This window comes from Aquarana catesbeiana, linkage group LG12 (genome assembly GCF_042186555.1).
Source record: "Aquarana catesbeiana isolate 2022-GZ linkage group LG12, ASM4218655v1, whole genome shotgun sequence".
In the NCBI taxonomy this organism is placed as follows: Eukaryota; Metazoa; Chordata; class Amphibia; order Anura; family Ranidae; genus Aquarana; species Aquarana catesbeiana.
Genome location: NC_133335.1, coordinates 142,263,066 through 142,290,555, shown reverse-complemented (window position 1 = coordinate 142,290,555; position 27,490 = coordinate 142,263,066).

The following is a 27,490-nucleotide window of genomic DNA, read 5'->3' as shown; positions in this document are numbered from 1 at the left end:
CCTCAATCTAGAAGCAGTATAGGCACAAGTTTGTCTCTTACCTTCGTTCTTACGATCGGCGCGTCCAATGCTCCTTCCTCCGCTCACAGATCAAACGTAATACGCACGCGTGTTACGCTTTATATACACTGCGCATGCGTGTAACTCCGCCCGCCCCTGACGTTCTTTCTAGTGTATTCCCCGCCCTTTTTCGTTCGGCGCAGTGGGGGAAGAGCATGATGGCGGACATACAGCAGGTGCGGGCTAATTGTAGCAACGAGGAGGAGGAGGAGGAAAGGGCGGATCCAGGCACATCCCGATCCAGAAGGAGACATTTTAAGGCCACAAATATGTCGTTTGGGGAGATGTTGGAGATGGTCGACATCATGAGGAAGTCCAACTATGACGGAAAATATGGGCCTTACCCCAACCCGAACATCCGAAAGGCCAAGATCATGGCGAAAGTGGTCAGGAGTCTAGAGCGGAATTTCGGGGTACGAAGGTCTAAAGATCAGCTCAGGAAGCGGTGGTCGGACCTGAAGTTGAGAGAGCCAGAGCAGTCCTGAAAGATCCGGAGAGTGCTGCAAAAAAGTAAGTAGTTGTGCTGTGTTCCTATTCTTTCTGTCTTTATTACGTTCGTTCTGCTCCATATGCTTTTATTAGTTGTAACGTTTCAAAAGGTCAACTTTAATGTTCATGGGCACATTATTCGATCGTATCAAACATTTTTCTTTCGGCCTCTAGAACACCATTGTTTAGGCCATATGCATTTTCACACATTTTTGGGGGCCTACTTGGATGCCAAATATTTGTTTGTGTAGATGGGTTTGTTACTAGAATGAAATGCAAACTAGATTGTGTGTAAGGAGAGGACACTGAGCAGCTGTTTTCACATCTGGACACTGGAGCACTAGTGTGGGACCCCAGAACTCCATTTTTATTAGGGGGCCACACAGGTGCTCCAGTGTATACTATAGGGGGGGCTACATCTGTGAAGCTTGTACCAAACAGGTAAAGTATTGCAGCTTGACAAAGGGCAATAAAAAATATACATCTTGGAACTCTGCTAAAATAGACAATTGTACCCCACTTCCGAGCAATGTTTCCTATTTCTAGTTCTGCCATCAAATATCTGTGTGCTAAGTATACCATTTTTGTTTTACATAGGGGAGAAAAGACTCGGACACCCCTCATCCCAGGAGACCAGAGACCCCCCCCCCTGGAAGAAGGGGAAATACCAACACAAGAAGAAGAGCAGGAGGAAGAAGAAGACGTGGTGGAGATTGGCACCACAACAGGTGAGTGTCTGCGACCACAGGCTCAGGTAAAAGAGATGGATGGTGGCAGATTTTTGAGACCTTTTTTTTTGTTCTTTATCTCTTTTTAGGTGATCGTGATCCAGAACGCTTTACATCTGAAAGTGCCCAGATACTGATCGGGGAGATCATGGGGTGTAATCTCCAATTGCAAAACATCCAGCAACAAATCAGTAATGTTATTAAAAAAAATAATAACATCATTGATGTTTTGGGGCGAATTTAAACCCCACAAAATCACCTGTTTTATCGTACCAAAATTTTTTCAATGTTTAGAAAAGCCAAATTTGGAGGATGCACACAGTGTGCCAACATGTGCTATCTGCCATCACGGGAGATCAATGGATGCGTTTTGGGGTGCAACTCCTTCCTCAATTATAAAGTAGCGTTGAGGAAGGGCTTGCTCCCCCAAAACACGTCCCTTGATCCCCCCTGATGGCAGATAGCACATGTTGACATTCGTAAATTGGTGTGCATCTTCCAAATTTGGCTTTTCCAGGGGTGATTTCCCCCCATCTGAACGCTATATCAAACCCAGTTCCTAAATACTGATGTCTGATATAGCCTTCAGGTTTTACCATATGTGAACTTTGTAAGTTCAAGTTTTTTGGCTTTCTTGTTGGTTTTACACAGGCCTGTTTTATCTGAAATGGATATTTCGATTTTTGATAATGCTACTGCAAACATTGTTACACAACAAACATGTTGGTTTGTTTTTTAAAAACCTTTGGGAAATGCACATGTGATTGTGCAGGTATAAAAAAGTGCCTTACTCAAGAATGTGTGGATTATTGTCTCAACACTACAACACTTTTGGGGTGATGTAATTGCTGTTTTATGCAAAAATGGGGGTTATTTCCTAAGGGCAAATCCTCTTTGCACTACAAGTGCAGGTTCAGTGCAGTTGCAAGTGCACTTGTAGTGAAATGTGTTTTTGCATTTAGGAAGTACCAGCCAACACTGTTTTTTATAAGGTTACCCAATCACGACATTTTCTGCACTCAACACATTTCTGTCAGGGTCAGCTAAAACAAACACAAGCAGTAAATGTCCACAAAGAATTTCTTTTGGTTGTTTTTTATTTGAAAAAGGTGTCACAGATTGTCTGGCATATTGATAGCCCCCCTACCAACAAAGAACTCCAGGTAGCGTAACCGGACATCACGGGCATTCAGGGAGGGCAAGCCAGGACGGCCACTTTCAAGCGCCGTCAGTGTTGATGGATTAGGGATTCCGGCCTCAGGCCCAACTGAGCCACCATAGTTGGCTGAATGTTTTCTTAAAAAATTATGGAGAACACAGCAGGCAAGTATTATATGGTTCAGTTTATACTCCGCCATATGGATGGGTGTCAGAAATAATCGGAACCGGCTGGCCAGGATTCCAAATGTGTTCTCCGCCACAGTCTGCCATTCCTGTGGCGTTGAAGGAAACTGTTGAGGAAAAAAAAATAAACATTACTATTTTTTCACAGAAACATGGCAAGCAGATTATACACAAACATTATGGGGCAACCTCCAGATAGCATTTACTAAGGGGAATTTAACAACAACAAAGTATAAGGTACACCTATCATATTCCCCCTCCCCCCCTCTCATGGGCCATTTCTAACATTATAGGGGGGGGGGGACTCTTGGACAGGTAACCCTCTTCACTTCATTGAGAGATGAATGCCTAAATACAGGGTATTACTTGGAACAGCCCCTCCTTAGTTACACTATTGGCAGACCACTGGACAGGTAAGAAGTGTCATAATACAAAGATATAAATACACACTGTACACATTTGAGGACATTTGAACATTCTGCTATTACCTATCAAGATAATAATAGGATACAAAAACTTTAAACAGTACCATTGGAAAGTATACAGGCAGGCCCTTGCACTACATGCTTTGGGGAATTCATCCATAAATCTGACCAGTAAAGAGATGGGTATAGTGTGTATGGGTTTGGCAAAGTCAGCAGATAGATGATTGAGGATAGAGAATTGGGATCAGCTGACTTAGCAGTTGGGGGGGGAGGGTTAAAAAAAATTTGGGGACACCACAAAAAAAAGCCTCTGGCACTCTGCCTGAATTTAAATCAAAAATAACATTTCCAAACATTTTAGGGGGTGTTTGGGGTAAAGCACTACTATGGAGCTGATAAAATACATTGTTAAGTGACTACATGAGGTGAATATAGGGCAGGAGACACCATGCTGGGGAGGTTATTGAAGGGCAAATATGTATGAAGGACATAAAATAATAATTACCTAAAAATCCAGCATGCATGAGAACAAAGGGGACATTCACAGCATATTACAATCATGGTAATTAGGGAATGAGGGAAGAAATACAATATATTATCAAACATTCAATACAATAAAATGTGATATAAAAGGATAAAAATCTTACCTTCATATACTCCTTCTGCAGGACCTGGATGATGACAGAACAGGTCTCTGGGATAATGATCCCTAGAGCCTGGGGGGAGATGCCAGTTGAGAACTTCAAGTCCTGCAGACTTCTCCCTGTGGCCAAATACCGCAAGGTAGCGACCAACCTCTGCTCCGGAGTGATGGCTTGCCTCATGCAGGTATCCTGCCTGCTAATATAGGGGGTCAGTGAAGCCAACAAACGGTGAAACACGGGGTCCGTCATCCTGAGAAAGTTCCTGAAATCATCAGGATTATTCTCACGGATCTCACGGAGCAAAGGCATATGAGAGAACTGGTCACGCTGAAGCAACCAATTCTTGGTCCATGAACTCCTCCCCACCCTGTTCATGGACTGGACTTGTGTCAAGGTCAGGACCCCAACACCAAGCCCCCGCACAGCACGAACTCTACGAGGAGTACGCATACGAAACATGGCTAGAAAACGGTCGGCTGCTCAGAACGAAGTAACAGAACGCACTGAAGAACAGCAAGGCCTGTGAAGAGCGACCTGAAAAACAGCAACGAGTGGACAAGATCGCACAGAAAACTCCGATACAAACTGACTGCACGCACTGAAGAGCAGATACAAACCCACAAGCACAAACTGAACGTCAGAAAACAATCTGAAAGCCACGAGTCTGAAAAAGCGCGAATCGTCTCTCACCAAACTTTTACTAACACGAGATTAGCAAAAGGAGCCCAAAGGGTGCCGCGCTTGGTTCTGAACCGGCCTTTTCTAGTCTCGTCGTACGTGGTGTACGTCACCGCGTTCTTGGCGATCGGAAATTCCGACAACTTTGTGCGACTGTATGTACGCAAAACAAGTTTGAGCCAACATCCGTCGGAAAAAATCCTAGGATTTTGTTGTCGGAATGTCCGAACAAAGTCCGACCGTGTGTACGGGGCATTACACTTACAAAAAAAAGTGTAAAAAAAAAAAAAAAAAAAAAACACACACAAAAAAATATATAAAATAAAAAAAAAAATAGTTGTCATATTATTGTTCTCCCTCTCTCTGTTCTCTTTCTATTGTTCAGCTCTTTTTTACTGTATTCTATTCTGCAATGTTTTATTGTTATTATGTTTTATCACGTTTGCTTTTAAGGTATCCAAACAATAATCTCCTGCGCTCCGGTGTTTTACTAGACGGTCTAGGCTCTGAGGAAGGGGGTGCGCCCCTGAAACGTCAGCCGTTTAGCCGTTTGGGGTACCATCATCTACCTCTAGTCATCAAGCAGCAAGGGATATAGCTGCTGCTGTTAAGAGAAGCCTGTTTTTCATGCTCGCTTGTGAGTAGTACCTTTGTTTTTATACTTTTAAAAAAACCTTTTTATGGTAATGCAGTAGGTCGGTGCTCCCTCTTCTCTTTTTCATTTTTGCTTTTCAGGTATGCAATTTTTTATACTTTACTGTTTACTGTGTTTTATTGTTAACCATTTTTTGTTTTCAGGTACTCCATTCAGTTGCAGCGCGGATTTATTTATCTTGACAGCAACAGCGTTTGCTGTTGCTGTCAACACAGCCCTTGACAGCAACAGCGTTTGCTGTTGCTGTCAACACAGCCCACAGGCTGCATGAAAAAAAAGATTTTAATATATGCCCAACAAGGACCAGCAACGTACTGGTATGTTGCTTGACTTTGAGTGGTTATACCAGAATGATGCCTGCAGGTTTAGGTATCATCTTGGTATCATTATTTTCAGCTAGCGGTCGCCTTTCATATAAAAGCAATCCTAGTGGCTAATTAGCTTCTAGACTGCTTTTACAAGCAGTGGGAGGGAATGCCCCCCCCTACCATCTTCCATATTTTTCTCTGGCTCTCCTGTTCCAACAGAGAAACTGAGAATGCAGCCGGTGATTCGGCCAGCTGACCATAGAGCTGATCAGAGACCAGAATGGCTCCAATCATCTCTATGGCCTAAGAAACCAGAAGCTACAAGCATTTCATGACTTAGATTTTGCTGGATGTAAACAACGCCATTGGGAAATTGGGAAAGCATTTTATCACACCGATCTTGGTGTGGTCACATGCTTTGAGGGCAGAGAAGAGATCTAGGGTCTAATAGACCCCAATTTTTTCAAAAATGAGTACCTGTCACTACCTATTGCTATCATAGGGGATATTTACATTCCCTTAGATAACAATAAAAAAGATAAAAAAAAAGAAACAGTTTAAAAATAAGATAAAAAAAGCAAAAAAAAATAATAAAGAAAAAAAAAAGCACCCCTGTCCCCCCTGCTCTCGCGCAAAGGCAAACGCATGCGTCGATCTGGTGTCAAATGTAAACAGCAATTGCACCATGCATGTGAGGTATCACCACGAAGGTCAGGTAGAAGGCAGTAATTTTAGCAGTAGACCTCCTCTGTAAATCTAAAGTAGTAACCTGTAAAGGCTTTTAAAGGCTTTTAAAAATGTATGCACGTTTGTGTGCAATTTTAAAGCATGTCGTGTTTGGTGTCCATGTGCTCGGCCTAAGATCATCTTTTTTATTTCATCAAACATTTGGGCAATATAGTATGTTTTAGTGCATTCAAATGGAAAAAAGTGTGTTTTTTCCCCAAAAAAGCGTTTGAAAAATCGCTGTGCAAATACTGTGTGAAAAAAAAAATGAAACACCCACCATTTTAATCTGTAGGGCCTTTGCTTTAAAAAATATATAATGTTTGGGGGTTCAAAGTAATTTTCTTGCAAAAAATATTATTTTTTCATGTAAACAAAAAGTGTCAGAAAGGGCTTTGTCTTCAAGTGGTTTGAAGAGTGGGTGATGTGTGACATAAGCTTCTAAATGTTGTGCATAAAATGTCAGGACAGTTCAAAATCTCCCCAAATGACCCCATTTTGGAAAGTAGACACCCCAAGCTATTTGCTGAGAGGCATGTCAAGTCGATGGAATATTTTATATTGTGACACAAGTTGCGGGAAAAAGACAATTTTTTTTTTATTTTTATTTTTTGCACAAAGTTGTCATTAAATGATATATTGCTCAAACATGCCATGGGCATATGTGTGAGACTTTTTGGGAGCCTAGCCGCGTATGGGCCCCCGAAACCAAGCACCGCCTTCAGGCTTTCTAAGGTTGTACATTTTTGATTTCACTCCTCACTACCTATTACAGTTTCGGAGGCCATGGAATGCCCAGATGGCACAAAACCCCCCAAATTACCCCATTTTGGAAAGTAGACACCCCAAGCCATTTGCTGAGAGGTATGATGAGTATTTTGCAGACCTTGCTTTTTGTCACAAAGTTTTCAAAATTGAAAAAAGAAAAAAAATACATTTTTCTTTTCTTTCTTCATTTTCAAAAACAAATGAGATATGCAAACTACTCACCATGCCTCTCAACAAATAGCTTGGGGTGTCTATTTTCCAAAATGGGGTCATTTGGGGGCGTTTGTGCCATCTTGGCATTTTATGGCCTTAGAAACTGTGATAGGTAGTGAGGAGTGAAATCAAAAATTTACGCCCTTAGAAATCCTGAAGGCGGTGATTGGTTTTCGGGGCCCCGTACGCAGCTAGGCTCCCAAAAAGTCCCACACATGTGGTATCCCCATACTCAGGAGAAGCAGCAGAATGTATTGTGGGATTTAATTCCACATATGCCCATGGCATGTTTGAGCAATATATCATTTAGTGACAACTCTGTGCAAAAAATAAATAAATAAATAAAATTTTGTCATTTTCCCGCAACTTGTGGCAAAATATAAAATATTCCATGGACTCAACATGTCTCTCAGCAAATAGCTTTGGGTGTCTACTTTCCAAAATGGGGTCATTTGGGGGGTTTGTGTGCCATCTTGGCATTTTATGGCCTTCAAAACTGTGATAGGTAGTGAGGAGTGAAATCAAAAATTGACGCCCTTAGAAATCCTGAAGGCGGTGCTTGGTTTTCGGGGGCCCCGTACATGGCTAGGCTCCCAAAAAGTCCCACACTTGTGGTATCCCCGTACTCAGGAGAAGCAGCAAAATGTATTTTGGGGTGCAATTCCACATATAACCATGGCATGTGTGAGCAATATCTCATTTAGTGACAACTTTTTGTACATTTTTTTTGTCATTATTCAATCACTTGGGACAAAAAAATTAAATATTCAATGGGCTCAACATGCCTCTCGGCAATTTCCTTGGGGTGTCTGCTTTCCAAAATGGGGTAATTTGGGGGGGGTTTGTACTGCTCTGCCATTTTAGCACCTCAAGAAATGAGATAGGCAGTCATAAACTAAAAGCTGTGTAAATTCCAGAAAATGCACCCTAGTTTGTAGACGCAAACCAATAAATATAGGCTTATTGCCATTTTTTTACCAAAGACATGTGGCTGAACACATTTTAGCCTAAATGTATGACTAAAATTGAGTTTATTGGATTTTTCTTATAACAAAAAGTAGAAAATATAAATTTTTTAAAAATTTTCTGTTTCTTTTTCCGTTTTTATCGCAAAAAATAAAAATCGCAGAGGCAATCAAATACCATAAAAAAAAGCTCTATTTGTGCGGAAAAAAAGGATGCACATTTCTTTTGGGTACAGCATTGCATGACCGCGCAATTAGCAGTTAAAGCGACGCAGTGCCAAATTGTAAAAAGTGCTCTGGTCAGGGAGGGGGTAAAGTGGTTAAAATTAGCACTTTTGGTTTTTCATGTTAGTGTCCCATAGACTTTAACGGGGTTCAGTGGGTTTCGAATTTGCCGCTAACACCGCATAATGTTCGTTGTTCGCCGAATGTCCGAACAACCAAATTTCAGCCCCGAACTTATGTTTGGGCTGAACCATTCATCCATCCCTAATTGATATGTGGATGAGATTTGGGGTGGAGAGCAAATGTGCTCAAAATGTGAAAAGGGTTTTATGAGTTTTAAAGCACAGTGACTGGGATTTTTTTTTAACTTGCATATACTGAAAGCACTCAGAAGGTGGGAGGTGGTACAATTGTTGAAGTTGAGTAAATGAGCTAAAATGAGAACTAACCATGAGTAAACTTGGTCTGTAGCTAATAAGGGATCATCTAAAATGTTGCTAGGGAGGCAAATATTGAGACCAATATGTAAGCTTGTATAAAGAACGAAAATGGAGGGGCTGAAAAAAAGAGGGAACCAGGGGGAGACGGGGCAATTGGGACTTAATATAGATAAAATAAATTTATTGATACCTCATGAGAGCAAAGTGCAATGGATGATACACACATTAAATCAATAAATATGGTACAAAGTAGATAAAACATGATAATTGTATCACATTGTAGTAACATAGTAATATATTAAACATTAAATATATTAAATATATTATTTTTTTATACTATACTTTAGGTACTTCCAGTTAGCTGTTCCTGATGAGTGGACAAACTTCCACGAAACGCGTTGAGTGTTTACAATTCACCATTTACAATTGATGTCATGTCACAGCAATCATGCATCTACCATGGCCATTTCAATGTCTAAGTCATCAATTTTATTTTAATACAATTACCTATTATGTATACTCATGTTGGGTGTAATGCTGTTGCTACTACCATTTATCATGTGCTACAATGTTTAATATATTACTATGTTACTACAATGTGATACAATTATCATGTTTTATCTACTTTGTACCATATTTATTGATTTAGTGTGTGTATCATCCATTGCACTTTGCTCTCATGAGGTATCAATAAATTTATTTTATCTATACTTGATGACTCAGCCTGCCCTAGTGTGGTGTTTCATATAAAGTCCCAACTGCCCCGTCTTCCCCTGGTTCCCTCTTTTTTTCATATACATAGGGATGGAGACCTGTGTACTGGATGGTCATGGTCTCATACAAAGTCCTAACAATTTTCTCTTTTCAAAGATGGAGGGGCTGAAATACTGTAATATTCAGGGAGGACGGGGCTCTGGGGTAAATGGATTTTGACCATAGTAGACCTGGAAGATGGCAAGGAGATTTGGAGAACACTGAAAATTGTGTAAATCTGGCAGCCAGAAAATAGTTCCATCATTTTCTCAGACCTAAACCCCCCATTGCTTGGAGCCTATAGAGGAAAGATTTGCCGAATCTTGGCCTCCCATCATGCCATACAAATGTATTAGTTTATTTTGAAAAGTATCATTGATAGATTTGGGGATATAGATTGGTAGAACTCTAAAATAGGATAACAGTTTGGGCAAAATAGGCATAATGAGAGCCATAAGTCTACCAAGGAACAAAATACTATAGTTAGACCACAATTTCTGCAAATAGAACTATGGTCAAAACTTTTTTTTTTTTGAATAGCGCAAGGAAGGGTTCCCCATTGAAAGATTTCCCCTCTATTACTTTTCTGGGAACAACCCAAAATGTCTGATTTTCTTTTACTTTTACTTTCACTTTCAATGATAATGATGAACAGTACAAACAGAGAGGGTGAATCTCCCTAATTGGGGCACAGATAGCAATAACAACTGACAGGCATTCTAATCTCTCTCCACGCTATACAAAACAAAAAAAAAAGTATTGCCTTTAGCTATAATTTAATGCAAGAAAATACTGAAGGATAGTTCATCTGGTAAAGCAATTGAAAAGATAGGGTGAGGTTAATCCCCAGGTAAGGGAAGGACTGAGTGCACCAGTAGAAATTGTGTAAATACAGAGGTAGCAACTGAATGAGGTAAATTTATAGGCATAGTGGCACATTTGGATAGGTTGCCCCAAGACCTTAAAGGTTGTGGAAAATCTATACAGTGGAGATAAGATTGGGGTGAGATGATGATCTGTCAAAAATAAAAGGACATCATTAGTGTACATGCTAAGCATAGATTCCCTTTTACCTTTGGTGTATACGTTAATATTGGTATTGTGAAAAGGAAGGGTGGGAGAGGGCACTCTTGTCTTGTACCTCATCCTAGGTACAAGAAAATAATTCCCAATTGCAATCAGGGAGCTTAGGTCTTGTTTGAGGGGTACGATAGAGAGCTTGAAAGCAATGTAAAGTGGTCTCACTGCTCTGAGTCACGAAACCTAATACATGATCTGCATGCTCAGGCAAGGGTGATTCGTCACAGCACATGCTGATCAACCATGCAAGCAAAAAAATCAAAGGACAAGGATGGAACATTTTTGTTGAACCTAATGGGAAGAAATTAATTTTTAATCATGTAACTTGTTCCCGGCCAGGAAAAATCGTACATAGTAATTAATAGATATGTGCATTCATTTCGTCTGAATGCATTTTCGTCCGAATTTCAGGTATTTTCGTTATCGTTTTAACAAACGAAAACGAAAGTGCAGAATACGAAAACCGAAAGATCCGACATAAACAAAAGCTTTATTTTCGTTTTTGTTGCGACAACAGTTAGATATAGATAGGAGATTCGACATGACGCTGACAATAACAATCTGTGTCTATCAAACCTGTGGTCGAATGTGCCTAACCTTAACTCTATTAGTCCAAGATTATTCTACATAGAGAGAAAAGATTTGACATAGAGAGAAAAGATCGCTCCTGGAATTGGGTGGAGGAAGTAAAATAAAAATAATGATGATGATGAATGTTATTGGCCGATTGTAACCAAAGAGGAGGGGCAGTAAAATAGCTAGAACTAAGTACACACGTACAGCCAACTTACTTTCACTTACGATTTGCTAGCAGAGAGAGACACACACACTGAATAATTTCAGAAGATAGTCAATCTTAGCTGGTCCGTTTGTCAGAGAACCTGAATTATTTAGCAATTAAGCATAAGCACAGCAGCAGAACAATAGTGAAGCAAGCTACAGTTCAAATTAACTTTTTCATAATAATCTGCTGCTATTGTGTTATGCCCAGTACACACGGTCGGATTTTCCGATTGAAAATGTCCGATCGGAGCGTGTTGTCGGAAATTCCGACCGTGTGTGGGCTCCATCGGACATTTTCCATCGGATTTTCCGACACACAAAGTTGGAGAGCAGGAGATAAAATTTTCCGACAACAAAATCCGTTGTCGGAAATTCCGATCGTGTGTACACAAATCCGACGGACAAAGTGCCAGGCATGCTCAGAATTAGGGATGAGCTTCGTGTTCGAGTCGAACCCATGTTCGACTCGAACATCGGCTGTTCGATCGTTCGTCGAATTGCGAACGATATGGGCCGTTCGCGCCAAATTCGTGTGGCGCGTCACGGCCCATAATTCACTGCGGCATCGCAGTACATTGCTTGCTGATGATTGGCCAAGCATGCACTATGACCCGCATGCTTGGCCAATCACAGCGCCGCCTTAACAGAGAGCCATAATTGGCCAAAGCCAAGGAGGCTTTGGCCAATTATGGCTCAGGGGATTTAGTACACGTCCCACACTATATAAGACCGCCTGCATGGCGGCCCTGTGCAGTGTGTTCCGGTGTGCTTAGAGAGAGAGAGAGACAGTGTCATTTCATTTGAGTTAGCTAGATTAGGCAGGACAGTCAGTCAGTTAGCTGCACTTAAAGTGTATTGTGTATATATATGCATCCCAGGTGTTGCATATATATATATATACACTGTATTCAGTTTAGCTAGATCCATTCCTGTTATCTTCTAGACTATTTACATTTAGTGCAGTGCGTCCTGCTCACAGTGTTCAGCTAGATCCGTTCCTGTTATATTCCTACTGACAGGCAGGCTTGTCTTGTTACAGCATTTTGAAGAAAATTACTGGTGTTCTTTTGATCCTATTAGTACCACAGTCAGGCATCTAGACTATTTACATTTAGTGCAGTGCGTCCTGCTCACAGTGTTCAGCTATCTGTTATCTTCTTACTGACAGGCAGGCATGTCTTTTTACAGTATTTTAAAGAAAATTACTGGTGTTCTTTTGATCCTATTAGTACCACAGTCAGGCAGCTAGACTATTTACAGTTAGTGCAGTGCGTCCTACCCACAGTGTTCTGCTAAACCTACAAGTAAGTGGGGTGCGTCCTGCTCACAGTGTTCAGCTAAACCTACAAGTTAGTGGGGTGCGTCCACCTCACAGTGTTCAGCTAAACCTACAAGCTAGTGGAGTGCGTCCTGCTCACAGTGTTCAGCTAGATCCGTTTCTGTTATCTTCTTACTGACAGGCAGGCTTGTCTTGTTACAGTAAATACAGCTACCTGAAGAAAATTGCTGGTGTTCTTTTGATCCTATTAGTACCACAGTCAGGCAGCTAGACTATTTACAGTTAGTGCAGTGCGTCCTGCTCACAGTGTTCTGCTAAACTACAAGTTAGTGGGGTGCGTCCTGCTCACAGTGTTGAGCTAAACCTACAAGTTAGTGGGGTGCGTCCACCTCACAGTGTTCAGCTAAACCTACAAGCTAGTGGGGTGCGTCCTGCTCACAGTGTTCAGCTAGATCCGTTCCTGTTATCTTCTTACTGACAGGCAGGCTTGTCTTGTTACAGTAAATACAGCTACCTGAAGAAAATTGCTGGTGTTCTTTTGATCCTATTAGTACCACAGTCAGGCAGCTAGACTATTTACAGTTAGTGCAGTGCGTCCTGCTCACAGTGTTCTGCTAAACCTACAAGTTAGTGGGGTGCGTCCTGCTCACAGTGTTCAGCTAAACCTACAAGTTAGTGGGGTGTGTCCACCTCACAGTGTTCAGCTAAACCTACAAGCTAGTGGGGTGCGTCCTGCTCACAGTGTTCAGCTAGATCCGTTCCTGTTATCTTCTTACTGACAGGCAGGCTTGTCTTGTTACAGTAAATACAGCTACCTGAAGAAAATTGCTGGTGTTCTTTTGATCCTATTAGTACCACAGTCAGGCAGCTAGACTATTTACAGTTAGTGCAGTGCGTCCTGCTCACAGTGTTCTGCTAAACCTACAAGTTAGTGGGGTGCGTCCTGCTCACAGTGTTGAGCTAAACCTACAAGTTAGTGGGGTGCGTCCACCTCACAGTGTTCAGCTAAACCTACAAGCTAGTGGGGTGCGTCCTGCTCACAGTGTTCAGCTAGATCCGTTCCTGTTATCTTCTTACTGACAGGCAGGCTTGTCTTGTTACAGTATTTTAAAGAAAATTACTGATGTTCTTTTGATCCTATTAGTACCACAGTCAGACAGCTAGACTATTTACAGTTAGTGCAGTGCGTCCTGCTCACAGTGTTCTGCTAAACCTACAAGTTAGTGGGGTGTGTCCTGCTCACAGTGTTCAGCTAAACCTACAAGTTAGTGGGGTGCATCCACCTCACAGTGTTCAGCTAAACCTACAAGCTAGTGGGGTGCGTCCTGCTCACAGTGTTCAGCTAGATCCGTTTCTGTTATCTTCTTACTGACAGGCAGGCTTGTCTTGTTACAGTAAATACAGCTACCCGAAGAAAATTGCTGGTGTTGATCCTATTAGTACCACAGTCAGGCAGCTAGACTATTTACAGTTAGTGCAGTGCGTCCTGCTCACAGTGTTCTGCTAAACCTACAAGTTAGTGGGGTGCGTCCACCTCACAGTGTTCAGCTAAAGCTACCTGTAGAAGGTTGATGGTGTTCTCATACTACAGGCAGGCAGTTGATTTTGCTAGCTGCAGTATCAGTACATATATATATATATATATATATATATCCCAGCTTAGTGCAGCTACAGGCCATTAGTATGTCTGGAAGGCCAAGAAGGAGAGGCAGACAGTCACAAGCCAATAAGAGAGGGCAAGCAGGCTCTGTGTCTAGTGCTGGTCGTGGAGACGGTGCATCCTCATCAGCACGTGGCCATGGGACACGCTTGGCCTTTTTTTCGGCAGCTGGCCATGTTGAGCCGCAACATGCGGAAGACTTGGTCGAGTGGATGACCAAGCCATCCTCATCCCCCTCATCCTCTCTCACCCATGCCCAGGGTACTTTGTCTGGCAAAGCAGCGGCCTCTTCCCTCGGCTCAATGTCATCAGTGACTCCTTCCCTAGCCCCACCATGTCCTCCTGAGGAGTCCCTCGAACTGTTTGACCACAGTGTTGGGTACATGCTCCAGGAGGATGCCCAGCATTTGGAAGGCTCTGATGATGATACTGAGCTCGATGAAGGCAGTAACATGAGCACGGACAGAGGGGGTGCCCAAGAAGGACAGCAATCTGGCAGTCATGCTCCCCCTGCTGCAGCATACTGCCAGGTTTGCTCCAGTGATGAGGAGGGAGGGGATGATGAGGTCACTGACTCAACGTGGGTGCCTGATAGGAGAGAGGAGGAGGAGGAGGAGGAGGAGGCAGCACATCACCAACGAGGCAGGATGCCCTCCAGGGGCCAGCCTAAGGGCAGCACATTGACTGCATCACACTCCAAAGCTCCACATGTGCAGGGCGCTGCAGTCTCTGCGCATTATTCAAAAAGTTCTTTGGTGTGGGCCTTTTTTGAGACGAGTGCATCAGATCGCACCGCTGCTATTTGCAACATATGTCTCAAGCGTATCTCGCGTGGCCAAAACATCTCCCGCTTGGGTACCACATGCTTGACCAGACATATGTTGACCTGCCATGCAGTTTGTTGGCAAGCGTATCTAAAAGACCCACACCAAAGAACAAAGAGGACCTCTGCTTGCTCCTCATCAGCTGATATTTCCAACCCCACTAGACCTTCAGTCCTCTCTGAGACCTGCACTGAGAGGAATGAAAGTGTAGAATTAGGTGTGTCACAGCCACGTACTTGTGGGCAATCTGATTTTGGTACACCGACGTCAGATTGTACCAGGCAAATTTCCCTGCCCCAGCTGCTGCACCGCCGAAAGAAGTTTGCTCCCAGCCATCCACATGCCCAACGGTTGAATGCTAGCTTGGCAAAATTGCTAGCACTTTAACTGCTGCCTTTTCAGTTGGTAGACTCTGCCCCCTTCCGTGAGTTTGTGGAATGTGCGGTTCCTCAGTGGCAGGTACCCAAACGCCACTTTTTCTCACGGAAGACGATTCCGGCTCTCTACCAGCATGTGGAAGGCAATGTCCATGCCTCGCTGGACAGGGCGGTCAGCGGTAAGGTGCATATTACCGCTGACTCATGGTCCAGCAGGCATGGACAGGGACGTTACCTAAGTTTCACGGCGCATTGGGTGACTCTGCTGGCAGCTGGGAAGGATGCAGGACAAGGTGCAGTAGTGTTGGAGGTTGTTCCGCCACCACGCCTCCAAAATGCTAATGATTGTGACACACCTCTCTCCTCCACCCCCTCCTCTTCTTCTTCCTCCATGGCCTCTTCCTCGGAACCAGCGGTGCTCCGTAGTCGTTCAAGGGGCTACGCAAGTACGCAGGCCAAAAGATGCCATGCGGTGCTTGAGCTGGTGTGCTTGGGGGACAGGAGCCACACTGGGGCAGAGGTTCTGTCAGCTCTGCAGGGGCAGGTTCAGAGGTGGTTGAAGCCACGCCAACTTAAGGCAGGAATGGTGGTTTGCGACAATGGCACCAACCTCCTCTCTGCCCTCCAACAGGGACAAATGACCCATGTGCCCTGTTTGGCTCACGTCCTTAATTTGGTGGTGCAGCGGTTCTTGGGCAGGTACCCGGGCTTACAGGATGTCCTGAGGCAGGCCAGGAAAGTCTGTGTGCATTTCCGCCGGTCATATAATGCCAGTGCTCGGCTGACGGACCTCCAAAAGGAGTTTAACCTGCCCAAGAACCGCCTAATCTGTGACATGCCCACCAGGTGGAACTCAACGTTGGCCATGCTGCAGCGGCTGCACACACAGCAGAGGGCCATCAATGAGTACCTGTGCGACTATGGCACCAGGACAGGGTCAGGGGAGCTTGGTTTTTTTTCCCCACGCCAGTGGGCCATGATCAGGGATGCATGCACTGTCCTGTCACCATTTGAGGAGGCCACGAGGATGGTGAGCAGTGACAGTGCATGCATCAGTGACACTGTCCCCCTTGTCCACCTGTTGGAGCACACGCTGCGTGGAATAATGGACAGGGCACTTGAGGCAGAACAGAGGCAGGAAGAGGAGGACTTCCTTAGCTCTCAAGGCCCCCTTTATCCAGACAGTGTTCCTGCGTGCCGCCGATCACACAGGAAGAGGACGAGGAGGAAGAGGAGGAGGAGGAAGATTGTGTCAGTATGGAGGTGGAGCCTGGCACTCAGCATCAGCAGCAGTCTTTAAGGGATCAGTCCCAAGAAACACATGGACTTGTACGTGGCTGGGAGGAGGTGGCTGCGGACCATGTCGTCCTTAGTGACCCAGAGGACTCCGGACCGAATGCCTCAGCAAACCTACGCTGCATGGCCTCCCTGATCCTGCAAAGCTGCGTAAGGATCCTCGTATTCGTGGTATCAAGGAGAAGGACCAATACTGGCTGGCAACCCTCCTTGATCCACGTTACAAGGGTAAGGTTGCGGACCTTATCTTGCCATCGCAGAGGGAGCAGAGGATGAAACATCTTCGGGAGGCCTTGCAGAAAGGTCTGTGCAACGCGTTCCCAGAGACTGGGAGGTTACAAACTCCTGTTTCTGGACAACGTGTTGCTGAGGCTTCGGTCAGTCAAAGAAGGAGCGGTGGAGAAGGTGGCCGTCTGACCGATGCGTTCAGACAATTTTTTGGTCCGCAGCCCCAAGGTATGATCGGTTCCAGCAACCATCGCCAGCGTCTGTTTTACATGGTGCAGGAATACCTAGGGGCAAGATCAGACTTGGACACCTTTCCCACCGAAAATCCTCTGGGTTACTGGGTCTTGAGGATGGATCACTGGCCAGAGCTTGCACAGTATGCAATTGAGCTACTGGCCTGTCCTGCATCCAGCGTTCTTTTGGAACGCACATTCAGTGCTGCTGGAGGCGTGGTAACCGATCACAGGGTGCGTCTGTCCACTGACTCGGTCGATCGACTGACCTTCATAAAAATGAATGAGTCTTGGATCACCACCAGCTACCAAGCACCTGATGCTGATGTAACCGAATAATTTTTTTTGAAATCTCAGATCCCTTCAAAGACTAACAAGACACTGGTCACCGCCCACACCCATAACTGGCCTTCACAGTAAGGAGCACATGGAGGGCATATACATACAAGAAAAAGACAATTCCATAGCTCAACTCACCAACCAGTCTGCTGACCAACCAAATTTACCTGTCTAACCGTATGTTAAAAGCAGGGGTTTAGTTAGCACACATTTACAAACGCATGTGAAAGCTGCAAGGCCTCGTCAAGGCACCCTGTATTACTTGCAGTCCTAACACTAAATTTATAAGTGTCTCCACAGTGGAAGCACATGCATTGAATGGATAGGTGTGAGACAGGTGAGCCAGGAGGCCGCCCTAGCCCCCTTAAAGGGACAGGACACACACTGGACACCCAGCAATAGCAGCAGAGGCGTCCAGTGTGTCCCCGACCCAAATATACAAACGGTAACAAGACACTGGTCACCGCCCACACCCATAACTGGCCTTCACAGTAAGGAGCACATGGAGGGCATATACATACAAGAAAAAGACAATTCCATAGCTCAACTCACCAACCAGTCTGCTGACCAACCAAATTTACCTGTCTAACCGTATGTTAAAAGCAGGGGTTTAGTTAGCACACATTTGCAAACGCATGTGAAAGCTGCAAGGCCTCGTCAAGGCACCCTGTATTACTTGCAGTCCTAACACTAAATTTATAAGTGTCTCCACAGTGGAAGCACATGCATTGAATGGATAGGTGTGAGACAGGTGAGCCAGGAGGCCGCCCTAGCCCCCTTAAAGGGACAGGACACACACTGGACACCCAGCAATAGCAGCAGAGGCGTCCAGTGTGTCCCCGACCCAAATATACAAACGGTAACAAGACACTGGTCACCGCCCACACCCATAACTGGCCTTCACAGTAAGGAGCACATGGAGGGCATATACATACAAGAAAAAGACAATTCCATAGCTCAACTCACCAACCAGTCTGCTGACCAACCAAATTTACCTGTCTAACCGTATGTTAAAAGCAGGGGTTTAGTTAGCACACATTTGCAAACGCATGTGAAAGCTGCAAGGCCTCGTCAAGGCACCCTGTATTACTTGCAGTCCTAACACTAAATTTATAAGTGTCTCCACAGTGGAAGCACATGCATTGAATGGATAGGTGTGAGACAGGTGAGCCAGGAGGCCGCCCTAGCCCCCTTAAAGGGACAGGACACACACTGGACACCCAGCAATAGCAGCAGAGGCGTCCAGTGTGTCCCCGACCCAAATATACAAACGGTAACAAGACACTGGTCACCGCCCACACCCATAACTGGCCTTCACAGTAAGGAGCACATGGAGGGCATATACGTACAAGAAAAAGACAATTCCATAGCTCAACTCACCAACCAGTCTGCTGACCAACCAAATTTAACTGTCTAACCGTATGTTAAAAGCAGGGGTTTAGTTAGCACACATTTGCAAACGCATGTGAAAGCTGCAAGGCCTCGTCAAGGCACCCTGTATTACTTGCAGTCCTAACACTAAATTTATAAGTGTCTCCACAGTGGAAGCACATGCATTGAATGGATAGGTGTGAGACAGGTGAGCCAGGAGGCCGCCCTAGCCCCCTTAAAGGGACAGGACACACACTGGACACCCAGCAATAGCAGCAGAGGCGTCCAGTGTGTCCCCGACCCAAATATACAAACGGTAACAAGACACTGGTCACCGCCCACACCCATAACTGGCCTTCACAGTAAGGAGCACATGGAGGGCATATACATACAAGAAAAAGACAATTCCATAGCTCAACACACCAACCAGTCTGCTGACCAACCAAATTTACCTGTCTAACCGTATGTTAAAAGCAGGGGTTTAGTTAGCACACATTTGCAAACGCATGTGAAAGCTGCAAGGCCTCGTCAAGGCACCCTGTATTACTTGCAGTCCTAACACTAAATTTATAAGTGTCTCCACAGTGGAAGCACATGCATTGAATGGATAGGTGTGAGACAGGTGAGCCAGGAGGCCGCCCTAGCCCCCTTAAAGGGACAGGACACATGGACACCCAGCAATAGCAGCAGAGGCGTCCAGTGTGTCCCCGACCCAAATATACAAACGGTAACAAGACACTGGTCACCGCCCACACCCATAACTGGCCTTCACAGTAAGGAGCACATGGAGGGCATATACATACAAGAAAAAGACAATTCCATAGCTCAACTCACCAACCAGTCTGCTGACCAACCAAATTTACCTGTCTAACCGTATGTTAAAAGCAGGGGTTTAGTTAGCACACATTTGCAAACGCATGTGAAAGCTGCAAGGCCTCGTCAAGGCACCCTGTATTACTTGCAGTCCTAACACTAAATTTATAAGTGTCTCCACAGTGGAAGCACATGCATTGAATGGATAGGTGTGAGACAGGTGAGCCAGGAGGCCGCCCTAGCCCCCTTAAAGGGACAGGACACACACTGGACACCCAGCAATAGCAGCAGAGGCGTCCAGTGTGTCCCCGACCCAAATATACAAACGGTAACAAGACACTGGTCACCGCCCACACCCATAACTGGCCTTCACAGTAAGGAGCACATGGAGGGCATATACATACAAGAAAAAGACAATTCCATAGCTCAACTCACCAACCAGTCTGCTGACCAACCAAATTTACCTGTCTAACCGTATGTTAAAAGCAGGGGTTTAGTTAGCACACATTTGCAAACGCATGTGAAAGCTGCAAGGCCTCGTCAAGGCACCCTGTATTACTTGCAGTCCTAACACTAAATTTATAAGTGTCTCCACAGTGGAAGCACATGCATTGAATGGATAGGTGTGAGACAGGTGAGCCAGGAGGCCGCCCTAGCCCCCTTAAAGGGACAGGACACACACTGGACACCCAGCAATAGCAGCAGAGGCGTCCAGTGTGTCCCCGACCCAAATATACAAGACTGCCTATGCTGATGCTGAGTGACTATCCCTGAGTAATTATCCTCTTCCTCCTCAATCATCACGCTGATAGCTTGTAAGAACATTTTTGGTTCTGGGTGCCACCACCAGTGCCTAAGGCACAATTTTTCAGCCCCTGTTTAACAGGGGCGTGTAATTACGATTTTTGATGTAATACTTTGCAGCAGGGCTCGTTCCTGCATTCCAACTAGAGTGTCTGTGAGGGGTTGCAGTGTTGTGGCACCAGCACCAGTGCCTAAGGCCCAATTTTTCAGCCCTTGTTTAACAGGGGCGTGTAATTACAATTTTTGATGCAATACTTTGCAGCAGGGCTCGTTCCTGCATTCCAACTAGAGTGTCTGTGAGGGGTTGCATTGTTGTGGCACCAGCACCAGTGCCTAAGGCCTAATTTTTCAGCTCCTGTTCAACAGGGGCATGTAATTACAATTCTTGATCTAATATTTCACAGCAGAGCCCTGTGAGGGCTTACAGTGTTGTGGCCACAGCAACACCTAAGGCCCAAATTTCTGCTGAGTATATAGGGCAGGACCCTACTTTCAAACAACTAACTTACAAACAACTCCTACTTGCAAACGGAAGGAGACAACAGGAAGTGAGAATAAATCTACCCCTAGGAAGGGAAATTCTCTCCTGTAAGAGTTAATATGGGAAAAACATTTCTCCTTTCCACTGATGCTTTCCAATCCATTGGGACAAAAAGTGAGGTGAAATCTTCTGAAGAGGAGGAAAGACAGCAAAACAAATGTCACAGGGGTGATAACCCTTCCCTATGTTTTCCAAAAAGCTTAAAAAAGATTTTTTGGCTGGAGCTAAACACGTTAAAAATGTACCCGTTCAAAATTACAAAGAGATTCTACTTAACAACAAACCTACAGCCTGTATACTGCTGTTCAGAGTATATAGGGCCTGGTGGCCCCACACCTTTCCTTATTTTAATTTGGGTGCGGGGTTCCCCTTAATATCCATACAAGACCCAAAGGGCCTGGTAATGGACTGGGGGGTACCCATGCCGTTTGTCTCACTGATTTTCATCCATATTGCCAGGACCCGACATTACATTAAACCCGCAAGCAGTTTTAAATGAGATTTTTTCCTTTAAAAATGACATTTGGTGCAGGGACTGTTCTAAACACGGGAAACACGCGTCACTTTACAGGCATACTATAGACACCCCTCAGGTACGATATTTAAAGGAATATTTCACTTTTTTTTTTTTTACTTTAAGCATCATTAAAATCACTGCTCCCGAAAAAACGGCCGTTTTTAAAAGTTTTTTTTGCATTGATACATGTCCCCTGGGGTAGGACCCGGGTCCCCAAACCCTTTTTAGGACAATACCATGCAAATTAGCCTTTAAAATGAGCACTTTTGATTTCGAATGTTCGAGTCCCATAGACGTCAATGGGGTTCTAACGTTCGTGCGAACTTTCGGTCCGTTCGCAGGTTCTGGTGCGAACCGAACCGGGGGGTGTTCGGCTCATCCCTACTCAGAATAAATAAAGAGATGAAAGCTATTGGCCACTGCCCCGTTTATAGTCCCGGCGTACGTGTTTTACGTCACCGCGTTCAGAACGATCGGATTTTCCGACAACTTTGTGTGACCGTGTGTATGCAAGACAAGTTTGAGCCAACATCCGTCGGAAAAAATCCTAGGATTTTGTTGTCGGAATGTCCGAACAAAGTCCGACTGTGTGTACGGGGCATTAGTGTTGTGAACTTGATAGTGATACCAGTGTTGCTAGTGTTGTGATAGCCTCAGAGGCTGCCCGTGTTGTGGGGGGGGATTTATTATTATAGAGTCTATATTATAATGCCATATCAATATCTGACACAACGTTGGATGCCACGCCCGCCATTGCACTTGGAGATTGAGAAACGAATGTGAAAGTTGGCTGACTGTTGGGGTAGAGTAGACCATTCAACATGAACGGCGAAGATTCGACAAAGCAATGAAAAACAAACAAACGTCGAATCTTTGGCTTATGATGTCTGTCGAAAATTCTAAGAAGATTCGACAGAGCAGCTAAACTGTAAAATGCTGCAATCGTACATTTCTGGTCAAATGCATCCATCCATAGGCTATACAAAAATTCTAATGTTGGTTGACTAGTAAAATAATTAATAAATATAATTATAACTAGTCATACAACATTAGAATTCTACCAGAGCTAGCTTGTAGGTGGAAAATTTGACCGGAAATGTACACATACAGTTTAGCTGCTCCGTCTTCTTTGAACATTCAACAGACACCATAAGCCTTCAATGACAGATTCGACCTTAATTAATTTGGATTTTCAGACGAATGCAATTTTTAACAAAAAACAAAATAAATAAAAATGAATTTCGGGAATAACTAAATACATTTATTTTTCAGACGAAAACTAAATTCCGAAACGAAATATTTCAGTGTGCACATGTCTAGTACTTGATATGGTACTCAAATGAAAAGTTGTTCATAATTAGTTGAGTCCATAAAGGCACCATCAAATGGTCAGAAAAACTAATTTTATACTTTCTTGTATGAATGTTTAACAAAATTCTACAGGTGTAAGGCCAGCTATACACAGTATACTCTGGTATTCCTGTTAAACCTCCATCCTTGGAGACTCAGTGGCAGTAGGACTTTGACAGAGAAATTGTCACAGAAGGGTGGTCCAAACACTCTGAACTTAAACTCATACAATGCTACTTTAATCAGGGTGGTGAAAAAAAATTCCATGAATATGTCATCATCTCTGCATATAGTTCAAGAACATATGACACTGACAGGATTGGTACCAGCTGATTGGCAAAAAGCCCACATGGTACCAATATTAAAAAAGGGCAGAGATCCATTCCAGGGAACCATAGACCTGTCAGTCTAATGTCTGTAGTTTGTAAACTATTTGAGGGGATGATAAGAGACCATATTCATCCAATTTGCTGATGAAAATAACATCATTAGCAGAAATCAGCTTTAACCCAACCTACTAACCTTCTACGAGGAAGTGAGCTGCCATTTGGACAAAGGTAGGCCAGTGGATGTGGTGTATCTGGATTTTGCAAATGCATTTGATACAGTCCTCCACAAACGCTTAATCTACAAGCTGAGGTCTGTAGGTATGGACCATAGGGTAGGTACCTGGATAGAAAACTGGCTATGGGGGTGTGTCCAAAGGGTTGTGATAAATAACGTGTGTTCAGAATGGGCTAGAGTGGTTAGTGGGGTACCCCAAGGCTCTGTCCTGGGACCAATTCTGTTTAATTTATTTAATAATGATATAGAGGGTGGGATAAATAGCTCAATCTCAGTGTTTGCTGATGACACAAAAATATGCAGGGCAATAACAATACAGCAGGATATTGAAAATGTACAAGAGGACCTGAATAAATTATTGGAATGGGCTAATGCATGGCAAATGAAGTTTAACACTGGTAAGTGTAAGGTAATCCACTTGGGGTGTAAAAATATAAACGCAAGTTACTCTATAGGGGGAGGACCCTAGGGGCTTCCAGGATGGCGAAGGATCTGGGGTCCTGGTAGAAGACAGACTGAAAAATAACATGCAGTGTCCAGCAACAGTTACCAAAGCCAGCAGAATATTAGCATACATTAACTGCTTACCACCTGCCGACGGTCATATGACGGCCAGGCGGCATGGTTCTTGTTCTGGGGGGGCATCATAAGACGTCCATCCATTTAAACAGAGTATGCGCGCGATCGTGTGTGCACAGCCCTGTACCTTCAGTGGCGGCGTGTCACGGAGACACCGCTCGCCACCGAGGAGGGGTAAACAGCCATTATGCATGGCTGTTTACCACGTGATCGGCCGTGATGAAGTCATGGCCGATCACAGATGGTACCGCCCCACTTTGCGCGTAACTGAGTACCTGTCACAGTTCATATAAGTACCTGAGTACCTGTCACAGTCCATCTGAGTACCCGAGTACCTGTCAAAGTTCATCTGAGTACCCGAGTACCTGTCACAGTTCATCTGAGTACCCAAGTACCCGTCACAATCCATCTGAATACCTGAGTACCTGTCACAGTTCATATGAGTACCGAGTACCTAAGTACCTGTCACCGCCCTTCAGAGTCCCCGAACCCCAGTCATCAGCCCATCAGAGTACCCAAGTACCTATCTGTAGTCCATCAGATTACCCGAGTACCTATCTGTAGCCCATCAGAGTACACGAGTACCTGTCACCAGCCCATCAGAGTACCCGAGTACCTGTCACCAGCCCATCAGAGTACCCAAGTCCCTGTCACCAGCTCATCAGAGTAATCGAGTACCTGTCCCCAGCCCATCAGAGTACCCAAGTACCTGTCTGCAGCCCATCAGAGTACCCGAGTACCTGTCTGCAGCTCATCAAGTTACACGAGTACCTATCTGCAGCCCATCAGAGTACCCGAGTACCTATCTGCAGCCCATGCCTCATAGAATATACATTGGAGTGTCTGATTTCCAAAATGGGGTCATTTTGTGGGTGCTCCAGGGCCTTCAAAAGTGTGATAGGTAAGAATGAAATGAGATGTGTAATTTATGCTCCTAGAACGCCTGAAGGTACTACAATGTTGGGCCTTTGTCATTGCCATACTTGGGAAGAGTAACAGAATGTATTTTGGGATGTAATTTTTGCTATATACATGCTATGTGTTAGAAATATCTTATAAATTGACAACTTTGTGTAAAGAAAAATGCGTTTTCATTTTTTTACACATTTTCCAAAAACTTCTGGAAAAAAAATGAATCATTCAAAAGACTCATTATGCCTCATAGATTATATGTTAGGGTGTTAGCTTTCCATTTTGTGTGCAATTCCATTGTCCTGGTGCTCCAGGGCCTTCAAAAGTGTAATAGGTGGTTGAGGAATGAGATGTGTCATTTATGCTGGTAGAATGCCTACAGGTGCTACTTCAATGTTGGGCCTTTGTATGTGGCCATACTGTGTAAAAGTCTCACAAATATGGTATCGTCATACTCGGGAAGAGTAGTAGAATGTACTTTGGGGTGTATTTTGTTGTATGCATATGCTGTGTGTGAGAAATAACCTGATAATATGACAATTTTGCAAAAAATAATAAAAAAAAAATCTTCATTTTGGAAACAAATTACAACTTAAAAAAACTCACCATGCTACTTACTTAATATCTTGGAATGTCTACTTTCTAAAAAGGGGTCATTTGGGGGGTATGTGTACTTTCCTGACATGTTAATGTCTCAAGAAATGTGATACACCTGATGTACTGAAGGCCTGATCAGATGTGATCAATTTTCAGTGACTGGCACCATAGTTTGTAGACTCTATAACTTTCACAAAGACCAAATAATATACACTAATTTGGGTTATTTTTTACCAAAGATATGTAGCAGTATAAATTTTGGCCAAAATTTATGAAGAAAAATGACTAATTTGCAAAATGTTATCATAGAAACTGAAAAAACAGTGTTTTTTTTCAAAATGTTCGCTCTTTTTTACTTATGTTGCAAAAAATAAAAAACCCAGTGGTAATTAAATACCACCAAAAGAATGCTCTATTTTATGACAGAAACAAAGAAAAAGGCATTTTTTCTCACAAAATTTAAGGTGAAAAGGGCATTTTTTTTCACAAAATTTACGGTATTTTCACAAAATGTGCGGTATTTTTTTTATTTATAGCACAAAAAATAAAAGACCCAGTAGTGATTAAATACCACCAAAAGAAAGCTCTATTTGTGTGAAAAAAAGATGCAAATTTCATATGGGTACACTGTTGCATGACTGAGTAATTGTCATTCAAAGTGTGAGAGCGCTGAAAGCTGAAAATTGGTCTGGGCAGGAAGGGCATGCAAGTGCCCTGTATTGAGGTGGTAAAAAAAGGAATTTACTCCAGAGACAGAATGATTATTCTGACACTTTATAAAACTCTGGTTCAGGTGCAATCGGAGTATTCCGTCCAGTTCTGGTCACCAATCCTCAGAAGGAATGTGATGGAGCTGAAGAGTAGGGATGGGCCGAACGGCCCCCTGTTCGGTTCGCACCAGAACTTCCGAACACCGCAAAAGTTCGGACCTGATTAACGAACCCCAATAAAGTCTATGGGACCCAAACCTCAAAAATCAAAAGTGCCCATTTTGAAGGCTTATATGCAAGTAATTGGGCATACAATGGTTACAGGGGTCCGGGTCCTGGCCTGGGGGACATGTATCAATAAAAAAAAAGGTTGTGAAAAACATAATTTTTAAATGAGCAGTGATTTTTTGATTTTTAAAGTGAAAGCCTAAAAATGAGAAATTCCTTTTAATATAGTGCAGGGGGGGGGGTCCCCTTAGTCTACCTGTAAAGTGGCAGATCTGTACCATGTCTAAAATCTGCTGCAGCAATAACTGAATTTATAAAGCCCCGAAAAAATAAAATTTACCCTATATAACTATTGCGTATATGTATCGTATCATAATTGCTAGTCTAATCTTTCAGAGTCTGATAAGCACAATGATTTAACAAATACATCTGCTTAGTAAACAATGTTACATTTATTTCCCAAGAAAATAGGAATATATTACACAGCAGAGTTAGGAAAAACTAACATAAAGGTATTAAAAGAAATTGCAATGTTACAAAGCTTACAATCAGAACACAATACAAGAATATACTTATCATATGCAGCTAGACTCCTACTGACTGGTCTCACGATGTTGAAAGAGAGAGAACTGTGCCGCATGGAGTTTAGGCCCAAGCCATCAGTCAGAGCAAAGTCCCAAGATGGCAGAGAGACATCCTCATGGTAAGGCTGTGCAGCAAGAAAGAGAAAGAGCTCTCTCTAACAATCCCTATTTTACAATCACACACCATCCAAACCCCTTCCCATTGCCTGCCCAACTCTATTTTTGGACAAATCACAGCATCTCTGAGGCGTTTCCTCAACAGGTTATATTATTGACCATCCTGGGGTATTGTCCAGTAGGGGGCAGCGTTTGTCCATCAATTACCACTGTCTGACCTGAGTCAACTTTCACAGATATCTGGATTCTTGATCTTCTGTATCTCAATGACACCAATTATCTC